The sequence below is a fragment of the Ovis aries genome, chromosome 8 (genome assembly GCF_016772045.2).
Source record: "Ovis aries strain OAR_USU_Benz2616 breed Rambouillet chromosome 8, ARS-UI_Ramb_v3.0, whole genome shotgun sequence".
NCBI lineage: Eukaryota > Metazoa > Chordata > Mammalia > Artiodactyla > Bovidae > Ovis > Ovis aries.
This window is the reverse complement of record NC_056061.1, coordinates 61,353,673-61,375,907: the sequence shown is the minus strand read 5'-3', so window position 1 is coordinate 61,375,907 and position 22,235 is coordinate 61,353,673. Positions and strand designations below refer to the sequence as shown.

Genomic DNA, 22,235 nt, shown 5'->3' with positions numbered 1-22,235 from the left:
TCTCTCTAAAGAAAGTCACTCTGCTTCACTCCCATATTATGAAGCAGTCTCTTCTTGCTCCCCTTCAGTATAAGACATGATAGTACATATATAGTACATGTGATGACATGCTAAAAACCCAGGTCTGCATCTCTGGCATTGAGCTTCCACTACACTTATCTGTCTGCTCCTACCTCTATTCTGTCTGATTTTCAGGGTATGCTCTCAACAGCCTGTTGTTTGGTTTGAAGCTATCCTGGTAAAAGAAACCAGTAACATTGAACTTCAAGTCTTGTGGGTACTGGTATGCTGGCGATGGAATGGATCACTCCACAGAATTGCTACTGATTGTCCACTCTTCCCTATGTGGTTCAGAGAAAAGACTCCCACCAGGATTGATTTGTCAAAACCATGGAATGTATGATCACTTTGCTTATTTATTTAAATTTCTGAGATAGTTCTAAGAGCAAAACATTTACCAGTTTCAGTTGTTGAATATAACTTCACCTGACGCACATTTACATTGCATTACAATCTAAACAAGAACATGAGAACAAATTGCCCTCAACCCAGGAATATGGATATGTATATATTTCTCAAAGGGACATATGTATAAATGAGGATTTTATTTTACCGCACTTTTGAAGAAGACTAAGCTATTTAGTTAAGAAACTTTGCATGCCTTAGACATATTGAAAAGGAGGGACATGAAGTTTTTACTTTCTAATCATTAATCTCAATTCAGTTAAAACTTTTGGATGTCAAAGAACTGCTCATGTACAGCCAGAGTGAAAGTTAATTTTTACAGACTTGACTTAAACTTCAAGTCAAGAAAATGGGGGGGGGGAATATCTCCTGATAAATAAATTTAAAGGAAAATGTATTTTTCCCTCTCTGCTTGGAGGTAAAAAAATTCTTTCTTAGGGAAATTTTGAAGAACTTTTTTTCTTTTGGTTAGCAAAACCTCTGGTTCCCAGCAAGAGAGCTTGAAAAAACGGATTGATCCATGTGGGCCTGTGCATTAGTCATCCACTGAAGTTCACTTGTATTTAAGTCTGCACCATTCATCAACCAAAGATGACCAGCCAGATTATAACTGACATTACATCATGCAATTGGGACTGCCTGGAAGTCCAGTGGTTAAGACTTTGCCTTTCAATGTATGGGTGTGGGTTCGATCCCTGGTCAGAAGCTAAGATCCCACATGCCTTGTGGCCAAAAAACCAAAACATAAAACAGAAGCAGTGTTATAACAAATTCAATAGATTTTAAAAATGGCCCACATCAAAAAAAGATTCTTAGAAAAATAAATCCTGCAATTATTTGTTATAACAAGATAAAATGAAAGAGAAAGATGTTGCCCTCTTCATTCAATATCCTCCCTTTCTCATTCTGACCTAAGAAGGGAGAATGGGTGGTAAAGAAAGGGTCTAAGGAATTACAGATAAAATTCTGATACATAGAAATGACAGGGCTGGACTTCCCTGGTGGTACAGTGGTTAAGAATCTCCCTGCTAAGGCAGGGGACACGGGTTCAATCCCTGGTCTGGGAAAATGCCACATGCCTCAGGGCAACTAAGCCTGCACATAGCAATAAAGACCCAGTGCACCCATAAATAAATAAAATAACTGAAAAAAAGGTCATTGCCTTCTTTAAAAAAAAATGACAGGGCACCTTTCTAGTTGGCATGGGAAGGTGCTTTTACCCCTGGAACCTGCCCCAGGCTTCCTGCAGTTTGGGTGGTGATTGGCACATTCCTGTGCCAATGGGAATAACAACTGGCTTCTCAGGAGTCTTCCAAAGCAGCTGCCCCATACACCTTGGTGCTATTTGAGTATAGCTCTAGTTGCTGACATTCTGACTGTTGCTGAACATCTCTAATAACAATACTTTACATTTTACACTTTTTCTTCTGAGTAAAATGTCTGCATCTTCAATCCTTGGTTAAAGAAAATGCAGTGAGAAATCACCCTAGGATAAAAGGCATGCTCATAGTCAGGGTGGTGTTAAGGTTTCTGTAAATTATTATGGTCAGGAAAAAAGAAAATGGCTTTTTATATATACTAATGTTGTGACATGTGCTTTTTGGAAACGTTTCAATTTGAGGTCAAAGTAGCATAAAAGAAGAAGGGTAGGGGAATGGGATGAATTGGGATTTTATATATATATATATATATATATATATATATATATATATATATATTGTGTATGTGTGTTCATGCTTAGTTGCTCAGTTGTGTCTAACTCTTTTCAACCCCATGGACTGTAGCCCACCAGGGTCTTCTGTCCATGGGATTCTTCAGGCAAGATTACTGGAGTGGGTAGCCATTCCCTTCTCCAGGGGATTCTTCCCAACCCAGGAATCCTGGGTCTCCTGCATTGCAAGTGGATGCTTTATTGTCTGAGCCACCAGGGAAGCCCTGTGTGTGTGTGTGTGTGTGTGTGTGTGTGTGTGTGTGTGTACTATCATGTATAAAATAGATAACTAATGAGAACCTACTGTATAGCACAGGGAACTCAATATTCTGTTGTATCTCAATGGGAAGGAAATCTAAAAAAGAGGTGATATAAAGTATATGTAAAGCTGATTCACTTTGCTGTACTGCAGAAACTAACACAACACTGTAAAGTAACTATACGCCAAAAAAATAATTAAAAGGTAAAATTAAATAAAAAAGAAGAGTGAAGGAAAAAAAGCAAAAGTATAAGGGAATATTTAGAAGTCATTAAGAAATGAATTAGAATACTGATAGGATAAGTTGCATCTAGACAGGGAAGGGAATGTGAGCATAAGAAGAGATGCAACACAAGTCCAGACTATTCAGAGTGGTGCAGAGTGCTCGAATATTCCCCAAGCCCAGGAGGAATAACTTCAGTTACCCAGATATACAATCCAGACACAGAAAGCAGAATAATGGGAAAAAGTCTCTTCTGACAAAGACACATCATGGTGGGGCCTATTAGGAAGTGCTGCAGAGCTATCTGTAGGACAAATATTAAAAATACCTCTGTAAGAAAGCAGCAATCACAGCCTCGCAGGGGACTGGAAAAATTGGCCGATAAAGCAATACCATGAGGGTATTTGGGGCAAACGTTCCATGGATGATAATCCAAAAACCCCACAAAGTTCAGAGTTTAATAGTCACCTGCAGGTGATATGAATTCTAAAATACTGCTGAGTCCACAGTGTGGTCACACTCTCTCATCTCCCTGTCACCCAGTGAGGTAGAGTACAGTGAAATCAGGGATTAAAGTGGGCAGACATGTGGTAAATATGACACCTAACATTCACTTCTCAGTTACATGGGGAGCTATACTGGAAAATGGGGGAGAGCTTCATAAATTCCTTTTACTTTTAATATTGAAAGTAAGAATTCCCTTCTTTCCACTATTTTGCCTCAACTCATTGCCTTTAGCCTTGCATCCCCTGGATAACCAGCATCCTACTGATGAAAGTCATGATTCCCATATCTGCCTGGGGAGGTTAACTGAATCCAGCAGCCAAGAGTCAGCCAGGCAGGAGCCCTTTCTCTGAACTCCCAGCCTTCCCGTACATTACAAAAACAAGACCAACGGGCTACCAGCTCAGAAGTTTTTGTCTTCGCTTTTCACAAATCCCCATAAATTTCAGAACAGACTAATACCAGGACAGCACTTTTGGCATCAGTATGCAAAGTCAAGACACAAGAAAGAATTTCCTGACGCATTCTCTATGTGTACTTTCTACGAAAAGAATAATTCTTTTGATTCTCCTGCTTCTGAGAAGTGAATAATGCGTCAGGAAAAAGTGGTAGATCTATTTTTCTTCTCCTGTTTCAGAGCTGGGAAGCGAAGTCAGACTGTGACATCAAAGGCTCACCAACAAAAAGGGTCTATATCACTGGTGCATCAGTTACTGCTCTAAGACCCTCTGAAATGTCTCTAATACAATAATGCATTTTGGAAAGGATTTATTGTCAGGCTTAACTAGGGTGGGAAAAGGCTGGAATGGTCATCTCCAGGATGTGCGCTGCCCACTGCACCCGGCTCTTCTGCAAGTGCCAGAACTAAGCCATAGTGACCAGCCACCAGCTGGCCTGGAGCTGAGACCCAGAAGGGAAAGGAGGGTGGAGAGAAAGGGTGGTGGTGATGGGTATTTTGGAGAGAAAAAGAGGCTTTGGAGAATTTATGGAGTGTTTTTTCCACTTCTTGAAATGAAATGAAATTGGTGTCCCCTTCCCCCAAATTATGTGGAACCAGTGTTATTCCTAGGTTTTGACTGACTAAAGCACAACAAAAAATTCTCCCTAAGGAGAGAATATAGATATTTGCATATTTTGGATGCCCTGGTCTACAAAAAGATGCCCTAATCCAGTTGAAATACAATAGATTTCATACTTATGAGGCAGTGTCTGGCAATTGGCTTTTATACCTAATACTTACAGGACACTTTATATTTACAAAATGTTCCAAAACCACCTTTATTAGCTAAGCCATAATTAACCCTTCTGGTAGAGACTACTGGTGTTTATCTTAGATCTCAGAAACATGAAACCACCCCCAGCTATATAGCATACTAATCATTGAGTCAATAGTGTTGATCTTTCAGGTTGGAAATTTCTTTCTTGTTCTTTCCTTCCCTTCTTGGAGATATCTCTAGAGTTCAGCTTGAAAGCATATTTCTGGTACAGTTCTTTAGATATTTTGTATAAAAGTGGATTTCAATCCACATTACATACTTTCCCAAGGTAGCAATTGATTTGAGATAGCATAGATTTGGCCAGTAAAAGCCTCTGTGTCAGGAAAAGTCACTCCACTTCATTGAAAGTGGAAATGTTAGTTGCTCAGTCGTGTCTGACTCTTTGTGACCCCATGGACTGTAGCCCACTAGACTCCTCTGTCCATGGAGATCTCTAGGCAAGAATACTGAAGTGGGTAGCCATTCCCTTCTCCAGGGGCTCTTCCTGACCCAGGGATGGAACTCAAGTCTCCTGTGTCTCCTGCACTAGCAGATGGATTCTTTACCATCTGAGCCACCAGGGACCACTTCATTGAGGTTCATCTAACTTTTAAACCAACTGGGATGTTTGGGTTTGACCCTCTTCCTCAGAGGGTTGTGAGGCTTCATGACTTTATAGAAATAAATAACTTGAAGATTTATGGATCAGGGTGATTTCCTAGAGACTCTATAAAATGTCCCAGTTAGTAATATTGAAGCAGGAATATTTTAATGTTTAATTTTTAAGTCAAATAAAATTGTACATAGAAAAGTCCTTCACCTTAAGAACTATGATTGAAGGTGTGATTCAGATTCTCACACCAGGTTTCCAGTAAGCAAATTTTTATGAGCATAGGCAAATAATTTAAACTCACAAACTCTATTTTCAGAAACCATTTGATATGTCTCCTGCATCTGATGAGTTTATGGCTGTCTGAAAACAAAAATCAGATAGAGCAAGGGAGCTGAGGAAGAGAGAGAAAGAGAGAGGAAGAGGGCAAGAAGGGAGACACAGGAGGAGGAGGGGAAGAAGGTGACGAGGCTCCAAAGAAAATGGTTCGTGAAGGAGAGCCAGTCCTAATCCAGCTGTTCCAAGCCAACCAAAGCATCTGGTTTCTTTAATTTAGTACACTTCATACTAAAAGGCCAGCTTGTTTACACTGTATATTTTGAGTTATTTAAACTCTCTCTTCCAAACCATTGGGTTTGCAGCTTCAGGGGAGCCTTTTCAAATGTGGCTGGAAAGGATTCCCACATCAATATCACATGGCATGAATGATATGGAAAGAAAAAGTTACAGACATTCTAAGAGTAGTCAGCATGCCATTTCAGACTATTTTATTAGGATTTTCTGAGAGGACTGAAAATGTCCTCAAGTCAGCCTCTATACCATGTAAATGAGCCCATGATCTCTATACAGGTGGGCACATATGCAAGTGGGTGAATGCATGCTCCAGGCATATAGGGTAGGTATCTCTCCATTGGCTACCCTATTTCAGAAATACTATTTACGTTTTAATTAAAACACAAGCTGAAAATGCACAAAGGTATTAAAATCCAAGAAGATCTTATTTGGAACCCTCTGGAAAGACAGTTAAGGTTCAGTCCTTGATCCTCGGTTTCTTCACAGAACTTCTCTCATCATTGACAGGGCTTTGGTTTTTTTCCCTTGCATGTAGGGATGGCCCAGCAGGATCCTCCAAACCGCTGTCCCTCACTCAAACTCTAGTCCCAAATTTCTAATCATTTCAAAACACTTGTGCTTGGGGGCCCCACTATCACCTGGATGTCCAAACAGAACTCAGCATCGTACCTACATGAATCCTTCCTCAATTTTACATTTATGTAACTGATGCCATCCTACTCCTGGTCAAAGAGCTGGAAACCTGGGAGCTAATTTCAGCTACCTTGTCTCACCACAGGTAGCCCCCTCGTCAGAGAAGCTAAGCCCTTTTATTCTTTTCTTTATAATATTCTTAAAATTTGTCCCTTCTTTCCACTCCCATTGCTCTCTCTCCACTTGATACCCAAACTGTCCAATGATTTGCTGCTTGATTTTCCGATATGTGAGACTGAAAAGTATATACCTGAAGGCAAAAACCAGAAAAACTTCAGAATATCATGAGTAAACAGAAGGAGCTTAACTCTGACTAGAAGCAATCCACCATTGGAAACCATTCCCAAGAAAACGAATCCATAGTGAGGCATGTGGCCAACCAGTACTTTCACGATGCTCCCGTGAGACAGGTTCTTACCCATTTATCTTTTTTGTGGTCCAGGCTGACTGCATCACTGGCCCTGAGCTGGTCATTACAGCCCTTCCATTGTCTGGCAATATTTGGCAAATCTCACCACTTTCTCCAGGTTTATGGATCTTTGACTTTTAAACTCAGCTAGAATAGAAGTTCAGACAAAGGAACGTTTGCTCTCATTTCTCAAGTCTCTCCAACTGGGACTGTTTGACCTCATCAAGAGCCGTAACTGCAGTAACTTACGGACCAATAGCAACAGCAATGCCCAAGGGGAAATACAGCTGATAAACAGAAGGCAAGAGCTAGGTGGTGAGGGGTTGGCCGTAAACACTTCAGGTCTCAGTGTGACACCTTTGTGGCCTGTGTAATTCCCATTGACGTCAATTCCATGTTATGGATACTTTAGGGCCACAAGAAAGAACCTTACATTGCTTCACGAATTGAGTTACTCAAAGCTTAGAGTGTAATCCTTAGACCAGCAATACTGGCAGTAAGTATAAAATTGCTAGGAATGCAAATTCATGGACCTTACACAGACTGACTTTCTGAATCATAATACCTGGGATTAAGGCTCAGGAAATTGGTTTAACACATTCTTCACCTGATTCTTATTCATGTATAGTTTGAGAAACACTGTGCCTTTCATACATGATGATAATAACTAGTTATTGGCAAACAAATAAGTATACAAATAAAAACGAGATAAAAAACTATTTGAATAGGTCTGTTTTCTCTTGTATTTACAATGCTTAGTACAGAATAAATCTCAGTAAACATTGTTGACTAAATGACTTAAAAGATCTTATATAGGTAGATGCCAAAATTTAAAATATTCCATTTAGCAAACAATGTCTTAGATTTCTTTGCTTGTTTGTTTTGAAAGTCATTGAAGTCTAGAAAACAGAACACTAATCTGAGAGGCAAGGTTTTTGAGGATAATGAGAATCAGTTGTGATGTGCACAGAACATCCCAAATGTGCTCATCCTCTGTTTCATGCCTTAAGAATCTTTCGTATATTTCATATTTCAAGGTAGATGGTCTGATAATAACCACCCCACTCTCAAAGCAAACCTTAAAAGACTGTTTTCTGGTCACTCAATGATCCTTGAAACCATTCTGGCTCCCTTCCATTTGTCCAACTGGTTGCTGCTGCTGCTGCTAAGTCGGTTCAGTTGTGTCCGACTCTGTGCGACCCCATAGACGGCAGCCCACCAGGCTCCCCCGTCCCTGGGATTCTCCAGGCAAGAACACTGGAGTGGGTTGCCATTTCCTTCTCCAATGCATGAAAGTGAAAAGTGAAAGTGAAGTCGCTCAGTCGTGTCCGACTCTTTGGGACCCCATGGACGGTAGCCTACCAGGCTCCACGGTCCATGGGATTTTCCAGGCAAGAATACTGGAGTGGGCTGCCATTTCCTTCTCCAGGGGATCTTCCCAGCCGAGGGATCGAACCTGGGTCTCCTGCATTGCAGACAGACGCTTTACCAGCTATCCTTTAAGACTCAGTTCAAGTGTCCCCTCTTAGAGGAAGCTGTCTTAGACTCTAGCCCCCATCACCCTTTTTCAATGGATGCCTCTTCTCTGTGCAGTATTCCATCTCAGCATCCATCATCTCTTGCCTCTCTTTTTCATTTAGAGCTTCCTAAGGGCAGGAACCATTTCTTATTGATGTTTGTAATATTGACACCTGGTGCCCAGCAACTGCTCCATAAATATTCATTAAGCATAGGAATGAACAAATTAATAATAAAGACAATAGCTCTTCCAAAGGTTTCTCCTTAGGATAGAAAGTTGAGAAAAACCTCCATGTCACAGAAGCATCCACTGAATACAAATGGCTCAAAAGCAGAGGTAAGACAACTCATATCGATGAGAAATGACTCCAAGTCTTCCTACAGACCACAAACTGGACCATTTGGGGAACCTAGAGAAATGGAAAATCTCTTTCCATGCTACTATTTTCTTCTTATATTTCCATACTCCTATTAGGTCTAGGGGAAAACGTGCTGAAATGAAATCCCAAAGGCCGTTTTGAGGAAGTTAAAATTTAAGTGGAAGGAGGAAGGATAAGAAATCTTCTGTGAGAATGTTTGTTCTCACTGCCAAACTTTCAGTCTCCAGAGATTTAAGAAGAGAGCTTGTGTGAGACCGGAGAGCATGTAACTTTAGGTGCTTATTCAAACAGTGCAAATTTTGAAAATCTGAAAGTTTATCTTCTCAAATGGTTGGAACAAGCCTGTATATTTTGTTCCCTTGAGACACAGGGACTAAGAAGGGGGAGGGGCTCTTTGCTCGGCCTGAGAACATGATCCTGAACACATGTGTTTTTTCCCTTCTATTCTTTTCCTCATCATTATAGCATAAAATCCAGAGGAACTGCAGGTGGGTGGTTTGGTTTGTATCCAGTTCCCAGACCCTGCTGCTCATTAATGGTCCTTGTTTTATTTATATGCTGAGATTTGGAGTGATTTTCCCACACTGAAATAGGATGAGACCCAATCTACAAGAGAGCACCTACCCTCAAGCTCTCACACTCAGTCTGAGTGAACAAGACCTATGATATCTTAATCAATGGAGCAGAGTGTTACGAAGAGTGTTATTTTGGTCACCAGAACATCTGCAAACCAGGGGCTTTGAGAAATCACCAGAAACAATGGGACAGTCTTTCTCTTTGCCTCCTTTATCTAAATGGCTGGTCAGTGAGTTGTGACTTCTGACTTCTACAGAGGGATTTAAGCCTACATTACATTGGGAAAAGTCGAAGCTCTCGAAAAAATCAGGTGTTTTCATAAAACCTCACCCCTTAAGTGGTCTGTGTCTGAAAAACATCTGTATCCAATAGAGTACTGTTCAATAGAATGTTCTGCAGTGATGCAACTATTCTGTCTTGTCCAATAGTGGAGCCATATGTGGCTTGTGTGTCCCTGAAGTGTGCTTAGTATAACTCAGAAACTGAATTTTAAACTTTATTCAAGTTTCATTAATTTAAATTTAAGTAGTCACACATGGCTGCCAACTACTGTATCGGACAATGCAGTTTCAAGATGTGGTATTAATGTGTAAACAGATACACTGAGGATGCAAAAGGATGTTTTTTAGAAGAACGAAGCCAGGGTACTGGCATGGCTGATGGAAGTTTATGTACTCATTAACAGTATATAAGTCTCCCGATTAGAAGTAGTACAAAGGGCTTCCCTGGTGGCGCAGACGGTAAAGAATCTGCCTGAGAAGCAGGAGACCTAGGTTTGATCCCAAGGTGAGGAAGATCCACTGGAGAAGGAAATGCAAGGCACTCCTGTATTCTTGCCTGGAGAATAGCATGGACAGAGGAGCCTGGCAGGCTATGGTCCATGGGGTCCCAAAGAGTTGGATATGACAGAGTGACTAACACTTTCACTTTCACAAGGGGCTTAGCCCCATTTATACAAAATTCACATGTGTTCGTATAGATTTGTCTGGAAAGGTATTAACAAAATAGGTTTCTGCGGCTGATAGCATTTGGGCTATTTTTTACTTTGTTTTTTTCTATTTTTAAAAAAATATCTGCAATAAGCAGGTATAATTTTTAAAAAGCCTGTATTATAAGAATATATAGTGCAGTTTTCAACATTATTTAGTCTAAAATGTATATGTATTTTTCAAGCTGAATATGAATTCAGCTACCTCTTATGATTTACAGTGCCCAAAAGAAAGATATTTAGGAGTTGGGGTAGGTTCTTACAAAGTTGTGTGTACTGCTTGCTAAAAAAAAAAAAAACAAACCCAAAGAGATTCTTTTTGCTTTTGTCTCCTTCAGACACTACTTCTTTTTTTCTCAGGCATTTAATGTTTTTCATCATCATTGGAATTCTGAGATAGCCTTGCGATATCATCACTCATCTTGAGCTGGGATGCTCAGATGCCCAAGTCTAATTTAACATTGAGGTTTTTCAAGGAATCAGTTAGGTGTGGACCAGATAGGATCTTTCGGGGCAGATAGAGAAGGGGTTAATGTCTGTTCATAAGAGTCGTCAGGTAGGCACTCTTGTCCATTTTCCCTAAGTTGAAGGTGTTGTAATGGATTAGTGGTCTTAAATAAACATTGGAAAGGCATTCCGAGAATATAGTCTTCATTAGACACCTATGCACAGATGAGTATGGCTCACATTCAGCCTTCACTGGCATAGAGATTTATTTTTAAAATTTTAATGATTTATTTTTAATTGGAGGATAATTGCTTTATGTATTGTGTTGGTTTCTGTCATGTATTAACATGCATCAGCCACAGATATATGTGTGAGTTAGTCCTCTGAAGTCCTGCAAAGCTTATCTTCTTTGTATCTGACCAACAACTCTGCTCAGTATTCTTACAGGAAAGGACCATGTGCCTATGCTAAGACATCAGCCTCATGTGATCACTCTTTCCTCGATTTATCACCTGGCATCCTAGAGCATTCAACTCACATGGAGCTTGGCACTCAGCTCACAGGCAACTGAACTGAACATTCCATCCAGTGGCTAACCTCAGTTCACCCTGGGATGAGATTAGAATCAGGCAGCCTGGCCAGGTTTGAATTAGCAATGGATGACTCCATAGGATTTCAAATCATCATGGAAACCAGTGTGCATGTGTGTGAGCCAGAGTGGACCCCCAAACTATTCATGTTTATTATCGAGGGACTCAGCTTTTCAATAAACAACAAAAGAAAATATGCCTTACAATAAAAAAAATCCAGGATTGATAAAACCTCTTTCATAGGCATAAATGCAGAAATATTATATAATGCAATCATAATTTTAAAGATCTACATTTCTAAAATTCTGGTTTTTAGAATCTTTAAGATTAATATTTATTAAAAATACTCTTTCATTTAAAAATACATGTTGAAACAAGTATTTCATATGGGCTAATAACCTCATATTTTAAATTTAATTTAAACTTTTATATAAGTAATATGGCACACAGTTTTAAAAAAAAATCAAATAAGACTAAGAAGCTAACAACAATAAAAAAGCTATCCTCTTTCTCACCATCCCATTCCAGTTGCCAGTCATGTACCCCACTGACAGTTACTTTTAAGAGTTTCAAATTTTTTAATGATATCTACCTCCATATTTCTTAAAAAAATTTTTTTGGCTGTGCACATGGCATGTGGGATCTTAGTTCCCTGACCAGGGATCAAACCCACACCCCCTGCATTAGGCGTGTGGAATCTCAACCACTGGGCCACCACAGATACCCTACTTCCATATTGGTAAATAGTTTTATATTCCTATATCTTGATTTTCAGTTTTAGACAATTAGGTATTAGCATTCTAACACAGCCTTCCTTCTCCATCACACTTTGTATCTTCTAATCATTCCAATTTGAGTTAGATCATATTCATTATCATAGTCTTAATATTTTACAGCTGAGTCCCATTGGGTATTATGTTGACATTTTACTTATTGTATACTTTTTTTGGTTTGCTTAGTTTTTTGTGTATCTTAAATAATGATAAAACCTCTTAATGCTGTCCAGAACAACGGGTGTGATATTTTTCTTGTTCATTCTGCTTTAGGCCTCCTTCTTATAGCTTTGGTCACTGTCCTCCTGATCACTCTCTCCTCTGCCATGTTGCATTTTCTGATTTTTGTGCTCTCTCTTGCTCTCTCACACATGTCTATCTCTGTCTTCATCATCTATCTCTATCTCTGTTTATATTCTGATTTGGTGTAACACATTCTCCTCAAACTCCCTGACAAAGAGTACCTGAGAAAAAATTGACCACTTACATATCTGCATATGTTTTATTATAGCCTCCTTCATTGTCAGGGATGGAGAGGGACTTAGCCATTTTTTCCCAGGCACTCCCAAATAGAAATAACTTGAGGTCTTTTTTCTGGCTGGACCACTTTCCACAGTGAACTGATTTGGGTGCTGCCAGTTAGTGGACACACTTTGACTTCATTGCTGTGACTTTAGAATGGTGACTCTACTCTTTTCCTGGGTGTTCACATGTTCCGTTGTCCAGAACATTGCTGCTCAACTTTCCCAAAGAAAAAACCCCAGTATTATGCCAGAGTAGAAGGGGAGGATTTTCTCGGGTGTGTGTGTAGTGAGAGCAGAGATCTGGGTGGGAAGGGGAGAGGTAGGGAGGTGGGGAGGTGGGGGACGATGTTTAACTGCAACCCATAGAGACTGAACAAATTCTTTTGCTTTTAGCATTTTACCATCTCCTCTGCCCCTTGTTGGTGGGTTCAATTCCTGGGAGTTTTAAGGTATGAGACACAAATCTGCTTACCCTATCAGGATTTTTCCCTTCTGTACTCAGTGGTACAAAGAAGTAAACAACCCAGGCATCACCCTCCCATCAACTTTCCATCCTCCAAATGCATCTCTTGCTTAATGGTGTCTCCTTTTACACTCTTTTCTTTGTGGGGGGTGGTGAGTCTTTTTTTTTTCCCATTGTTGCCCCATCATGAGTTTTTGGGATAAACAGTTGTATTCAAATCTATCACATTTATCTCCTCTATTAAAAATTAAAGAGAAAACACATTGTCACTGCATAGATGCAGAAATTGAGGCATAGAACATTTGATACATAATCAACATCCTAGATAAATACGTGAAGTAATTAGGGCCAAAGTTTGTTTTCTCTGCCTCTGAGCAGTCTTGCCTCTTCTTGAGGCATTGTCTATCCTTGAGAGTTTGTTATATAATCCAGATAACTCTTCTCAACAGTGAGTACCATTCCCAGGGATCATTCTAATAAGAGGAGCTCTTAGAAGAGGGAAAGGATGAAATGGAAGGGGCAGTTAGGGAGAAAAGAGGGCCATCAAGCTGTACATATTATAGGCACTCTGATAATCTGCAGCCGCACTTCACCCAGAATTAGGTCTTCAAATGATAAAATGGTGCTGCTGCAAATGAGAACACACAAAACCCCATATAGCTGGCGTGGAGATGGTGCAACTCTCATCCTTGTTATAATGAGGAAGAGTGAGACGCATTGTAGTCATGAGTGTATCTCAGCTGCTGTGCCACTTTAAGATATCTCATTTATTATGTAAAAAAAGGAGAATACGTCAACAGCTCTAAGCAATATAGTTCAACAAGCTCTTTTTTTGTGAGAATCTGAAGGGGGTGGGTCTTCCATGTTGACCAACATGGAAAGTTGTAATCTTAGTACATTAGTAATCATTTACCTGATATTGAAGCTGTCAGAGAACATCAAGATAATTTTCTGATTCCTGCAGTCCTTTAATGTTGTCAACAATTCAAGTTTAAAAGAGTCTAAAATATGCTTTTGCTGTGACTAAAGATAAGTATTCAGGAAAGGAGAATAAGAGACAGACAGAAGGAAACCTTGGCATGAAAACATTTTATTTCATGAACAAAAATGTCCATCAAAGTCTTTGATTTTGTCAATTTGTTTCAGAACCTTTCTCTCATTAGTTAACCACTGAATGATCTCATGAAGAGGAAAGAAATCTAGTTTCTCCAAATATATTTTTGTCATCAGAATGGGGTGGGAATGGATTCTCCACCATGGAATTAGGCCTATTGGGTAGGACGTGAGGAGCAAAATTTTTTCTTTGATCCAGTAAAATTTGCATTTTACTTTCATAGCAAGTTTTTTGGAAAATAGGTTGGGATTCTTAGCAAGAGAGATATAAATTAGCATCGCCCATGGACACTTAAATTCTTATGGTTTAAGCTACCCATGCTGTGGTACCTTGTTATGGCAGGCCCAGCAAATGAATATAAAGATGCCCATGATTTTGTGACACAGGAAAGAAACTTTTCGCTTTTATTTAATCAAACCACATTATTTATTTTGTTTAATTAAAAATGAAAAAAAATTTTTTTTTTTTTTTTGCCACACTGCATGGCATGTGGCATCTTAGTTCCCTGACCAGGAATCTAACCCATGCCCCTTGCATTGGAAGCAGAGAGTCTTAACTACTAGACTACAAGGGATGTCCCTCCAGTCACATTCTGTACAGAAAAGGGGGGATGCCTTTATGTAGCCCCAAGACCTATCGCAAGACCTATACAGTGCCTGGTATCAGAGGCATTCAGTAATACGTTTTCTGTACACCCTCCTCAACATCATTCTGACGGAGGTCCTTGGTTGTGGCCCTAGTTGTGTGATACTGTGGGTCAGGAATAGGGCAACAGTGACCTGGATTGTGACATGGAAGGCAGGTTAAAGTGGAGCTGCCCCGATCGACACTGCTACCTCAGATATTCCATATCCACACACTTTACCCAGGAGAATAGCCAAAGTGACATAAGGGTCAACATTGTTTTCAGAGCAGCCCAGCCACAAGCAACACTTCTCCCTGGGGCTTCTCAAAAAAAACGAGGGTGAGTAGAGTGGCTCTTAGCTGTTCCCATCAGAATGCACAGGTGAGCCAATAAAAACCACATGACCAGCTTTGTCAAGAGCTGCTGACAAGCTCAAAGATCCAAGACGGACACCTGACCCATGTCTGTTGTCAAGACATTATCCACCATGGCAACCAGGCCAGTTTCCACTGCACGCGCTGCTCTACAGCTCAACTGAAAAGGATCAAGAAAGTCAAGATTCCAAATATCAACTGCATCGCTCTGTCAAAACCTCTCCTGTGACCTTTCTCAGAAAAGGAAATGTAATGACAAAATGAAAGCTAACTGGACTATCCAGGTCCAGAAGAGTCTTCAGTGGTCAAGCCTCTCTCTGAATGATTCTGCCCTGCCAGCTGATCAGTCTTTCCAAAGAGTAATGTGACACTGTGAAACTTATGCTAAAACTGGGTAAGGTACAACACAGTTATTGGAAGACATTTTTTCTTTCTTAAGATCAATAGAAAAATAAAGAAATGAAATTCAAGCATCAGTTTATGCTTTGAGCTACCTAATCAGGTGCCCTCCTCCCCTGCTATTTCCTACCTCTGAACCTTCTTCAATCCCTTCATAGCACTGATGACAGCTTTGATCAGTCTGTCTCCCTTCCACCCTCCCGCTCCCTTGTTTTCCTCAACAGATGTGGCTTCCACAAGAGCAGGAACTGTATTTACTGTGCTCGCCAATGTCCATTCAGAACATGCTGCATAACTGGTGTTCAAAAAATATTTGTTGAGTGACTGAAAATTAATGAAAAATGTCAGTGGAAACCAAAGAAAGAAGCTGATTATCTATTTAGTTCTTACTGAGTTGTACATCTTATAAGGCATTGTCATAAATTCATCTTATTTAATCTTCAAATGTTAAAATGATGTATTCTGAACACCATTTTCCTGATGAGAAAACTGAGGTCCAGAGAGGTATCATTTTCTGGTGTTTCCGTAATTAAAGTCGAACAAACTGGCTCTCTGGTCCCCTCTGTAGCACTTTGAAAATAAAATTCTTAACACTTTGGAATTCAGCTTTATTCTATATGTGTATGTGTGCCTTCCACCCTCCCCCAGCTTACTTTTTCTCTTGTCCAAGCTGTCTGATGCTTTAGTGTTTCTAAAGTTACAGAAATGCTGAGGTGAAGGTGGAGGTTGGCTGCAGAGACCATGGCAGCTCAGCTACAAAACAGCCTCTGTAATTTTGTTTTCATTGGTTATTTTCAATATATTTATTGGTTGTGAAACTGAACCATGTTGACTGTCCCCAGCCAAGTTTCTTACAGTGCAATGGCACACTAACTATGCAGCTATAGTGAAAGGAGTACTCCTAGGTGAGCGCTTGAATCTGAAATACAGATGGGTAGGCCGTGAGTGGGTCGAAGGTTCAATGCAATCTTTTCCAAACCTCTCTGGTTTGGAAATCTAACTAGAAACCTCCTGGGGTCCAGGTTTCTGATGAGATTCCTGGAGCTTCTTGGTCCAGGCGTGGGTTTGGAATACTTGGGAAACAGTCAACCACAGGGATCTCAGGGCTCCTCATTCTGGCTTGGTTGGGAAGTGCTGAGCTGCATGAAAAGTAGGACACTTGAGGGGGTTGTGGAGACTGTTGGAAACCTCAACAGGAATTTCAATTGTTCATTTGGGTAGGAGTTTGGGTTTGGTTTCTATGTAAGCCCCCAAAACTTGTTTTCTACCGACTACAGTGTTTTTGATTTGAGTTGTAAGCGTTCAAGTAATATTACAGTATTTTAGTTTGATGATAATAAAAAGTCAGCATGTTACAAGTCAAAAAAAAAAGGGTGCCTTTCTAAATGATCAGAATGTTTTTTCTTTTGTATTCTGAAGTACACAAAAATATGGCATAAATGAATGTCTAGGACGCTATTCCAGCTGAATCAATTACTGGCCTTTTTCAATTAAGGAGATTAGAGTACACTTAATATTTTTTCTTTGAAAAATATTGTCATTCATGAGATTTGATTATGCCAATGTTAATATTTGAGAACTATGTATTAATATAATCATGTAAAATGTGAAAAATATAGGTCTGAAAGCAAACTGAGTGGGTATGCATAGAGCTTAATAAATATTCGGCCTAGACATTATTGTGAAATTATACAGAATTTGCTTTAACCTATTGCATCTAATTCAAAGGGATTAAAATATGATGGATTTTTTTTCTCCTGTTCAGTTGGAATTTGAGGACTCAATCCATTTCTAATTAAACTGTTCTGGGTGTCACATCAACATGTGTTACCATCTGTTTTTGAGGATAAGTAGCTGTTTCTTAAAATTGGTTTTAAATCTTGCTTCTGCTTTTTCAGGCGTTGATTCTTTAAAATACAGTGCCTGACATTTTAAATTATCTGTAGCTTAACATGTATGTTCAGGAAGAAATGACCAGTGGTACTGGTAGGGGATTTCCAATTTTTGATAATGATCAATTTAATAGTCTTTGAATTTTGGTGTCTCTTGTGCTCAATTTAGCTTAGATTTGCTGTTTGAACGATATTTTTCCTTTAATGGTGAATCAGATTGGAGATAGAGAAAGGCTATACCACCTCTTTAAGCCTTATACTTATTATTATGAATTAATTTTTTTAACATTCATTTTTGCAATATTTTTACCAAAACAATTTATCTTTGAGTCATTTCCTGATGAAGATACTGTGATTTTTAACACACCATTAAAAGCAAATAAATAGACTATAATTTAAGATTGTTTTCCCATATTTTATAACTGTGTATTATAGAACAAAGTTCTCAAAAATACTAGAAACAATTCATTGAAAAAGACTCAGTTTAATTTAATTGGCTAGATATCACTTTAAAACATTTAATAGACAGTATATTACTAACTGTACACTTGAATGCCCTCAAAACTCTGCACATTTATATCATCAAATGCTTCTTAAACTACCAGTCATGCATTTTTTGAGATGACTTTAAACGCGTTCATTTCAAGAACTGAAGTTGAAGGGGAAAATCATGGCTTTCTCTCTGAGGACAGGTTCACTGCCAATTATTTGCGAATTCCTCCTCAAGTGTGATCTGACATGACCTCACACATCAATATCCATACACACGTGTGCAGTCACACACAGTCTTTCACATGCTTTAAAGATTGATTCAGTGCATGCAGAGAGCGTTTTGTCTCTTAGACGATTAGTCTCTGCTTGCTCACTGCTTCCAGCTCCTCTGCCTTTAAAGTTTCATAGACAGCACATTTTCCAATTATTTCAAGATTGTTTTTCCTGTGCTATGCGGATTAATGTGATGTGGGCAGTTAAGCACTGAACTGTTTTTAGGATGAAAACATAAATCACAAACTTTCCTTTCAGACTGAATTTCTTCTTCTCCTGAAGAAAATCAAGAACCAGAAATTCCTTCTACATTAATTAGAAGATCATTGTTTGCTGCTTTTCCTCTTCCTGACCTTCTCTTTTCATTGACTCTGTCTGAAAGGGAAGTGTGTGCAGCACTCATTTCAAAGGAATGCTTGCAATTTGGCGGTAGATTATGCAAACTCCAATTAGTGATCCACAAGGTGTTGAAAAAACAGGGTCCGATGTGTGGGAAACACAGGGCGGCTCACTTCCAGCAACTTGAAAAACACCTTCCTTGCTTAGATGTGAAGCCACATCTATATCAACACGAAATGCTGGTCAAAGTCACAACTACCATAGTTGAAATGGAAAACCAAGGCCAACCAAAAAAAAAAAAGCAAAACAGCTTAATTCTACTTATGTTCGGTGCACAGAAGTCCTTATACATGGTTTTCAGGTGTTAATTACAATGAACTATATAGTTTTTGCTTTTATAGTTTATTTTTTAAATTGAAGTACAGTTGGTTTACAATATTATGTTAGTTCCAGGTATACAGCACAGTGATTCAGTTATACCAAATATATGTATATTCTTTCTCAGATCCTTTTTCTGAATAGATAACTGAAAATATTGAGTGTAGCTTCTTGTGCTATACAGTAGGACCTTGTTATCTATTTTATATATAGTACTGTGTGTATGTTAATTCCATACTCCTAATTTATCCTCAGTTTTATAATTTAAATACTGTTCACTTTTCATTCACTCATTTCCATTAAAATCATTTATGCTCAGTTTTGGGTGTACAGCTCTTCACAGACCATGGAGTCTAGTGAGATGAGGGTGAAAGTGGACAGTAGAAAACCACGAATGCAGACGGTTAGAGCTGAGAAATAGAAACTTAATACCATCTCATTTAGAACAGGAATTGCTTAGTCCGGAGAAAAATGGGCAAACTGTTACTATAAGGACGCCTTGAGCTGAAACATCTTACATGCATACTTTATCTTTTTATCTAAAACATTTCTGAGAATGAGAAATTATTTCTAATGTGTGAAGAAATTTAAGAAGTGGGTGTCCAGAGGAATACTCTGGGAGTCATTGATAAGGAGACAAACAGAACTCCTATTTCTCTATCTTTAGATTTGTGCTCCGTCCCCCATCTCTCCTGCTTCAGTTGCTAGGTGATATTGTACAACTTTTTATTCTTTTTAAATAATATTTATCATGGTAATTTATGTAACAGAATATACTGTGTACCTGACTATTTTTTTAAAACATCCTTTTATTTTAGATGTTTTTTACCATAATTAGTTTTCATCTGCATACTGAGAGCTGATCAGCTATTTTTTCCATTGCCTAGGCCATGACTGTTCCATTAATTTGTCCAAAGTGTCACATTCTCAAAGGACTTTGCATTTCTCAGAATTTAAGGATTCACCAATGAGAAAATGATGGCTTTATAAATGAGAATCAATGAGGTTTCATTCTGTTCAGGGTTTAGTTCAGAATCATCCCAGATTCTCCTATCATACCATTGCCTTCTAAAAGGACCAAACCAAACTTAAATAGCAAACTAGGAATCCAGGGTACACCTTTGCTCTCAGGGTTCACTATGTCATCCTCCAGGGGTGAGGGGAGATTTCCCTTGTCTGAAGACAAGAACTTGGGCACAGCACTCAGAGCTGCTGTGGAATGGGGATGAGATTGGGTGCCCTATTAGGCTAGTACTTCCTTCTGAACTGAGACGAAGTCAGACTGACTTAAAATAAGGAAAGGCCACATGTGGACATGTCTGGATAAAACTTAAAAAAAAAAAAAGAGGAAAGAAGGAAAAATTTTTATGGAAACCATTGGAATGTGAGAAGCTTTGAGGAAGCCCTGTGGCAGTGGTGTGTGAATTGATGACCCTATTGTAAACCACTGCTTAGAACTCTGACAATCACAGGGGGAAATACTATTTGTGTGTTATTACTAAGAACTGATAAAAAATAAACAGCATACCTTAGTGCTTAAAGTTTGAATATTAACTGTTCAATGACAGCTATTACTCTTGAAAATGGATCTTTCTGAAATTTATGCCTACTCAGACTTTTTTTAAATCCAGAACAAAATATTTAGATGAACACATCACAGAACCACCATTCCACCTAATCAAATATACTGAATTGCATAGTTTAATAACATTGTTGCATACACAGTCACGTACCCTGGATTCCTTGGTTGCTCTTTGGGTTTGTTTGGGTCCCTTCAGAAACAAAGATCCTACAGCTTCAGGGTATTTGGAAGTGGTGGGAAGATTCTGAACAGTGTCCTGCCATGCTTCCTCAGCTGGTGGTAAAGGAGCAATGCTCTGAGCACCCTGGGATTAAATTACATGCTTGTCAAAAATCATCAGACTATCACTAATTACAAGAGAAACATTGGACTTAGCAAATGCTCAAATCAAGTCCAAGGTCTTTGTAAACTGGCCTGACACGCATAGCACTTGCATGGCTTCTAGTATGAGAGAAAAAGGACGTCAGTTTCAGCTTTTGCATGTCATTCCACTCCTGGGACTCTGCCTCAAAAGTAGTTTTGTGATGCAAATGTTTAATTTGATAAACTTATTTTTAAATAATTGTACAGGAGAAATGGTTATTAACACAATTCCATGACATCTTCAAGGTAAACTGAAGAGACCCTGAAAGCCCAAGTTTCACCAGCATTCCTAGGGAGCTGCTGCTAAGTTCTTTTGTCCCGAGAAGCTGAACCCAAGTAGATGTCTCCCCCATTGACTTAAAGGCACACATGAAATTGCGCTTTGTGGTACTTGGGCAATGGGTTGCCTGCAAGGGCTAGGTATAAATGTAATTGCACACACACATACACATGCCACCCTTGTAAACCTACTTTTGGACTCTGTTATTTGTTTATTGTTTATTCATTTATTGACAACAAATATTTACTGAGTCTCTATCGTGTGCCAGGTGTAAAGTAATGACAAATACTATTTTTGCTCCTCAAGGGCTTATGGTGTTTTGAGGAAAGGTATAAATTAAATCTATAATTACAAGCATCATGAAGGAGAACGAAGCATGTAGTAGGAGCATGTCCTAGGGGTATCAGGGAAGGTCTTCTGGAAAGAGTGACAGTTAAGCTGAAGACATTGAAAGCAATGCTTTATGGGCCATGAGATGGACTCCCTTTTAAAAGGAAATTAAGTGAATGTAGCTGATTCTTACCTCCATTGTCAAGTTCTTGGTCAAGGTTCCATATATGAAGGTGGAGACAGCCAAGAAGGGGTCAGACTGGGCCAGGGAACCAAATAGGACCCAATCTGAGACCCTCAGAACTTTGAGAGAAACATGGTCTCTATTCAGATCCCATGTTTAAGGGAAGAAATGGCCTGTCATTGATTCTTCTTCTTGAGTCCCTTGCCCCTAGCCTAGAATTCAATGAACTTGTCACCAATAGAAAAGCAAGCAGGTGGGTAGCTTTTGCGTTTATGAGATAGAAAGCTGTTTTATTTATTTATTTTTTTGCCTACTGTTGGGTGATTTTTGGCTCCTCACGCACAGACAGAAAATCATTATAAGTAATTTGTTTTTTTTTTTCTTTTACAGCATTTGTTTGACCTGTTTGTGCTTTACCTGTATAGCTGTAATGTTAATACAGCTGCACTTTCAGAAAAATTTTAGCTGTTAATAGTCTTCTATTGTACAATAAAACAAACCCCAGGGTAAAAATATGTACAATTAAGAAGTTGTGAATATTTTTATAGTTTCTTTGCATGTTAATAGAAGCCTAAGCCAGATGCTATTCCACACATTGTATTAAAAAAAGATTATGTTCTGCATTCAACTTTATAATTAATTAATTAA

The 22,235-nt window shown here is 39.0% G+C and overlaps 1 protein-coding gene across 4 annotated transcripts in view; it reads right to left on the bottom strand.

The window, feature by feature from the left end:
- PDE7B (phosphodiesterase 7B) overlaps nucleotides 1-22,235 on the bottom strand; it is a 359,981-nt gene that overhangs the window by 114,303 nt on the left and 223,443 nt on the right. The window lies entirely within an intron of this gene.